Source organism: Pangasianodon hypophthalmus, chromosome 30 (genome assembly GCF_027358585.1).
Source record: "Pangasianodon hypophthalmus isolate fPanHyp1 chromosome 30, fPanHyp1.pri, whole genome shotgun sequence".
In the NCBI taxonomy this organism is placed as follows: Eukaryota; Metazoa; Chordata; class Actinopteri; order Siluriformes; family Pangasiidae; genus Pangasianodon; species Pangasianodon hypophthalmus.
The window spans coordinates 8356964-8364255 of NC_069739.1; positions in this window are offsets into that span (position 1 = coordinate 8356964).

A 7292-nucleotide genomic window follows, 5' to 3' on the forward strand; every position below is an offset into this window, starting at 1 on the left:
CATATAACCTGCCCAAAGTACCACCACCCGGATCTGGTTCCTGCTGATGCATCATCAATGCAGAGGGGCAGGCTTCCTTTTTTTCTTCACAGAGAAGAAGCCCATGCCCACTGGTGAGGTGGACGGGCAGATAATCCCCAGAGATAAAGCCTCTTGGATATATTCATCCATGGCTTTATGCTCAGTGGGGAGAGAGAAAATAGCCTGCCCCTGGGAGGGGCTGCCCCTGGGAGCAGGTTGATTGCACAGTCGAAGGGCCTGTGGAGTGGTAACGTTTGGGCTCTGCGCTTCAAACACACCTCTCAGGGATCCTAGTAGTCCTCCGGTACCTCTGACAGGGTTGAGGGGGGTTACTCATACACCTAAGGCAACTCTGTGGGCATTGAGACCCTCATATAGAGACCAAACCAGTGGACCAATCGATTCAGGGGTTATGCTCCCACAGCCACGGGAAATCCAGCACAAGGGTAGCTCAGGAGCCCTGGTGACATATAGAGCCAACCACTCAGTGTATGATTCTATGAGTAGGATGAGCGGTGCCGTCTGAGTGGTTATGGGAACTGAGGCCAGCGGTCGCCCATCCAGGGCAGAGATTGGTAATGGAAGCAACAGTGCTTCCAGGGGCAACACCAGATTGTGGGCCCACATCAATAAAATTCCCGCAGCAACCGAGTCAATAAAGACCTGGGGGCTTGCCTCTTTGCCTTGGCCAATGTGAAGGGAGGCTGATTAAAAGAGGCTGGAGGTGTGAGGGACCGCACTCAGGGCCAACCCAGATCCGACCCATCTTTTAATTGTTTGTGAGGCCAGGGGGTCTGGCACTGGCCCGACTGCCCATAGGTGCAGAGACGGCTATGATTTACTGTTTCCAGCCCCCTCCTCCCGCAGTAACCCAATGGCGCCCAATTGCATGGGTTCTCCTGGATTCTCTACTGGCTTGGGACTCATGCTGGATCGCCTTATTTGACCGGCGCTCCAACCGGCACTCCCGTAAATGGTTGTCTAGGTAGCCAGCTCATCTTTCAACTCCTCAGATAGACCCTGTACATACGTGGCCTGGGGAGCTCGGTCGTTCCAGCCTGAGCTTGATATATATATATATATATATATATATATATATATATATATATATATATATATATATATATATGTAATCAAAATGACTGAAGGAGAAGCATCCGAGGATGTACAATATCTATCTATCTATATATATATATATATATAATCACATCTTGATGTGATATTGAGGAAACCTGACATTAGTAAAACGTCTCTAAAGCCTATTCTGAATCTTGCCTTCTCAAAGTGCTAAGCTTACCAAAATTATCTCTCACAATGAGCATGTCACTCTCATACTTGGCACAGACTTATTTCCGCACACCGACTGACAAAAACATGGGGTTTAAGTAGTGGCGTGCGCTGGTGCCGACATGCTATAAAGGACTATGCAAGCAGCCGCGGATTTGCCTGAGAAGCCACAGTGGGATGCATATTTGCCTGAGAAGGCACACAACGTTACAGTGTCAAGTTGGAGAGATAAAGCATTTGTAGAAAGCAAGCATCTGGCATCCCTTTGTGTTTTTGTGGTTTTTAGTGGCTGTGTTGTTTTCTTTTTCTTTTTTTAATTTTTTAAAAGAACAAAGAGAGTCAGGTAAGGGAATGGTTGTTTATAGCTGGTATGAACTAACTTGTTTTGTGGACATTCCACAACATTAAATGTAACTGTAGCAATTTAAAAGTACAATGTGTCTTTCTTTAATAAAATGAAATCATTGGAATTGTTGGAAAATTACTGTTGTATAAGAGGAATAATAAACTTCAGGATGTGCTATCATAGAAAAATAATCATCTTTCGGGTGGATTTTTTTTTCCTGTAACAACACACCCCATTCCTTTCCTTACGTGGCAGCTATACATGAAGTTGTTTAACAAGTGTTATTAGTTCAATTTGTGTATTCCATATGATACAGCAATCTGTGAAGAAATGGAGCATGAAAAGTGATAGCAGAGGAGGGCTTAATCCAGCATGTTTAGCATGGCCCTTCTGGGAAGAGAAATATTAGGACAGTTTAGGGAAATTTAGGACTCTAAGGCAGCATGATTTAGGAAAACACTTTAGTAGCTAGATTGTATAAAATAGCCATTAAGTCTTTAATACAAACAATCATATGACACTTGTGGTCTGACATTTCTTCAGTTCCACAATCACAACATTAGTTCCTATTTGCAAGAAGCTCCCATTTATTATAGTTAATTTAACTTGTCAGGTGACTGCCTTTATCGAGATAATCATCGTCATGCAAAAATTCTTTCCTGTTCTCACCCAGTTTCTATTCATGGCCATAATTCAGTGTGTCATCACCTATAGATTGACATCATTACCTGAAATATATCCACACCCATATTATTGATGGTAAAGACTGGCATTGTCATTGTGAGCAGAGATGTACGTAAGAAGTATTAGTAATACTTAAAAATTGCAGTATTTGGAGTTGGTAAATACTATTTCTTTTTTGAACTCATATTTCTCTTTATTGTATTGTATATATATATATATATATATATATATATATATATATATATATATATATATATATATATATATATGTATGTATGTGTGTATATATATATATATATATATATATATATATATATATATATATATATACACAGTATATACACATAAAACAATTAAAGGAACACTTTGAAAACACATCAGATCTCAATGGGGAAAAATATCATGCTGGATATCTATACTGATATGGACTGGGTAATGTGTTAGGAACGAAAGGATGCCACATTGTTTGACCTACAGAGGGCTGAATTCAAAGACGCCCCGAAAATCAAAGTGAAAAAATGATGCAGCAGGCTAGTCCATTTTGCTGAAATTTCATTGCAGCAACTCAAAATGGTACTCAGTAGTTTGTATGGCCCCCATGTCCTTGTATGCATGCCTGACAACGTCGGGGCATGCTCCTAATGAGACGACGGATGGTGTCCTGGGGTATTTCCTCCCAGATCTGGACCAGGGCATCACTGAGCTCCTGGACAGTCTGAGGTGCAACCTGGCAGCGTTGGATGGACAGAAACATAATGTCCCAGAGGTGTTCTATTGGATTTACGTCAGGCGAGCGTGGGGGCCATTCAATGGTATCAATTCCTTCATCCTCCAGGAACTGCCTGCATACTCTCGCCGCATGAGGCCGGGCATTGTCGTGCACCAGGAGGAACCCAGGACCCACTGCACCAGCGTAGGGTCTGACAATGGGTCCGAGGATTTCATCCTGACACCTAATGGCAGTCAGGGTGCCATTGTCTAGCCTGTGGAGGTCTGTGCGTCCCTCCATGGATATGCCTCCCCAGACAATCATGACCTACCACCAAACCGGTCATGCTGAACGATGTTACAGGCAGCATAACGTTCTCCACGGCTTCTCCAGACCCTTTCACGTCTGTCACATGTGCTCAGGGTGAACCTGCCAATTCTGGTGTTCAATGGCAAATGCCAATCGAGCTCTACGGTGCCGGGCAGTGAGCACAGGGCCCACTAGAGGACGTCGGGCCACCCTCATGAAGTCTGTTTCTGATTGGTTGGTCAGAGACATTCACACCAGTGGCCTGCTGGAGGTCATTTTGTAGGGCTCTGGCAGTGCTGATCCTGTTCCTCCTTGCACAAAGGAACAGATCCCGGTCCTGTTGATGGGTTAAGGACCTTCTACGGCCCTGCCCAGAATAACTGCCTGTTTCCCTCCATGCTCTTGAGACTGTGCTGGGAGACACAGCAAACCTTCTGACAATGGCACGTATTGATGTGCCATCCTGGAGGAGTTGGACTGCCTGTTTGCAACCTCTATAGGGTCCAGGTATCGCCTCATGCTACCAGTAGTGACACTGACACTAGCCAAATGCAAAACTAGTGAAAAACATTCAGAAAAGATGAGTAGGTAAAAATATGTCAGTGGCCTCCACCTGTGAAACCATTCCTGTTTTTGGGGTCGTCTCATTGTTGCCCATCTAGTGCACCTGTTGTTATTTTCATTAACACCAAAGCAGCTGAAACTGATTAACGACCCCCTCTGCTACTTAATTGACCAGATCAGTATCCCAGGAGTTTAACTGACTTGATGCTATACTCTGATTAAAAAGTGTTCCTTTAATTTTTTTGAGCAGTATACATATATATATATATATATATATATATATATATATATATATATATATATATAAGACTATTAAACCTATTTCTGGACTTATTTACTCATTAGAAGTTTTTAAAGTGTTATTCTATTGTATTGTTAATCTATCTCTAATTTTGCTTATTTCAAGTGTTTATTTCTATAAACAAAAATGATCTGCCAATAGAATAAGAGACTTTTAAGCTTAAAATGTCTAGAAATAGGTTTAATGGGTTTATATTTGTTATACAATAATTTCATAATGAGAAATATTAGATAACTTTTCCTTTTATTAAACATATCTTCACTCGCTATGAATTCATTTTTGCAGTCCAATAAATAGTGTCTGCTGCTTTAATTTTATGTCCACATATCACTCAGGTTCAAGTTGGAGCCATAAAGCATTTAGAGAAAGCAAGCTTCTAGCATCCCCTTGTGGGGAAAACTTTCTCCCTGCAGAGATCACACAGCATCTCCAGATAATAAACTCTAAATCACTGATTGTGCCTGTTAGCTGTGCGAGCTACTATGCAGGTCTGTGCCAAAAAGCATGACATCTGCCCTTAAATTTTGGGCAAACAATTGCTGATTTGGTTCAAAATGTCCTTTTTGTTTAATATACAACACAAAGCTGAGATAGATATGTACTCCATTCACCTATCCTCTCAAGAAAGTGGTCTGAGATGCAACATAATGTATGTGGTCCATGATCTCCACCTTCCTCTAAGTTTGAAGTAATTAAAAACACCATGTAGATAGTTGAATTCTTAAATCTGATTGGTCAGAAGGTGTTGATTAATTTTCTTTATTTTCAGCTCTGACAATAGTGTTGACTGCAGGACAAGTCACAAGACTATATTAATGCACTCATTCTAATATATTATCATTTCTATGGTAACATTCACATGGACTTGTATGACAGATGCTCTATATAATCAAAGACAAATAATGAATGATTTTTTTTTTTTTAAATAAGCATTTCTTAATTTCTTAATAAAGAAACAATGTTGGAACAATATTGTAAAGTTTTCCATAAGTAAATGTTTATTTATCATTTTTGGAAGGAGTCTTCCAGGAAGGTACAGGAAGAACACAGGAAGCTGGTTAACAAGTGTTAGTACAATACAAGTGTTATCAGTACGTATTCCACATGATACAGCAATCTGTGACAAACTGGAGCTTGAAAAATGATAGCAGAGGAGGGTTTAATCCAGCATGTTTAGCATGGCCCTTGTGGGAAGCAAGACATAAGGACAATTTTAGGACTCCAAGGAAGCATGATTTAGGAAAACATTTTGCTAGCTAAATTGTATACAATAGCCATTAAACCTTTAGGCCCCCGCAGGACTAGCGGTTAGGCCATGGTGCTCTTGCCGCAGCGGCCCAGGTTTGATTCCCGGCCAGAGAACCAACTCCAGCCAATAGAATTGCACAAGACAATACACTCCCAGTTCTGGTCCTAAGCCTGGATAAAATTGGTGAGGGTTGCATCAGGAAGGGCATCCAGTGTAAAACCTGTGCCAAATCAAATATGCAGACCAATGATCTGCTGTGGAGACCCCTAACGGGAGCAGCCAAAAGAAGAAGAAGCCATTAAGTCATACAAACAATGCAGAGGCAGATGTGAAAACAAGAAAAAAACATTACCAGGAATATCAACAATTCCCTTCGACATGACTCTCCATTCATGCAAGCAACAGGTAACCACTCATTTTCTATGCATGACACAGAGCCACAATTTCAGCGTATTGAGATTTTCTCAAATTAGGTATGAAGTTGGCTTGGATGACTCCTCGTACCAATCATATGACGCTTGCGTTCTGACGTTTCTTTAGTTCCCCAATCAAAACTTCAGTTCCTATTTGCAAGAAGCTCACATTTATTATTTGATGGGCAAAAATAATTAAAGAATTTACAGCCTTGTAGCAAGAGTGGGCCTTTTATATTGATTTTTTTTAACTCAACATTTTGGACATTGCACCAACAATTATTTGCTTTTCTGTCTCCACCTATTAAATCAAACTTTACTTGCAGGTTCTAGCAGCTAACAGAGGCTGTGGTTTGGTGAATTATTTTAGTCTGTAAAATCCAGGTTAGTCTGACCAACTACAAACAAAACTGGCGGCTTTGTCAATTGAAACGTCCAAACTTCCTTATTACTTGAGTAAATTGATCTATTAAACATCTTAAACTTTCTAACTGCTATACTGTTGTGTTATTTTCTTACAATAACTTGTCTACAAGTTATATAGCATTAGTACTGATAATTCAGAATCTCTTTCATTTTTTTTAACGAGCATTTACCGGCTGCTGTTACCTGGTCAGACTAAGATGGATTTTTCAGGACGATTTTTTAACAAAATATCTAGAGTATACACTATATTTAAATTTGTAGACACCTGGCCATCACACCTATTTGTGGGTCTTCCCTAAACTGTTGCCACAACGGTGGAAGCACACAATTGTGTGTCTTTGTATGCTGTCGAATTACTATTTCCCTTCACTGGAACTAAGGGGTCAAGACCAAACCTGTTCCAGCGTGACAATGCCCCTGTGCACAAAGCGAGCCCCATGAACACGTGGTTTGTGAGTGGAGGAACTAAAGTGTCCTGCACAGAGTCCTCACCTCAAACCCACTGAACACCTTTGTGTTCGTTGAATTGGAACGCCGACCTTCCCGCCCGACATCATTGCCTGCCCTCACTAATGAGCACAAATCCCCACAGCCACACTCCGAAATCTAGTGGAAAGCCTTCCCAGAAGAATGGAAGGTATTATAACAGCAAAGACGGAATAAATCTACAGGGTGTCGTGAAAGTCTCCATACATAGGGGACTGTGTTTGCCAAGCACCATGTCGATTGTGCCTTCGTCAGTGGATGTTCATGGATGTCCACTTCTCGGTTGGTCCGCAACACTTCCAGTCTTTTTGAATTTGTTAATAAGTTTAACAACAGCGTCGTGTGTGTGACCACGTTTCCCATTACAGTCCATCACAACCTTGCGACAGCTTCCCTATCCAGCCATGAGAATGATTTCAATACGTTCTTCTTTGGTCAAAGATATTCTTAAAGGCTATCAGAAAAAAAAATGCATATAATATAAACTAAGAATGAAA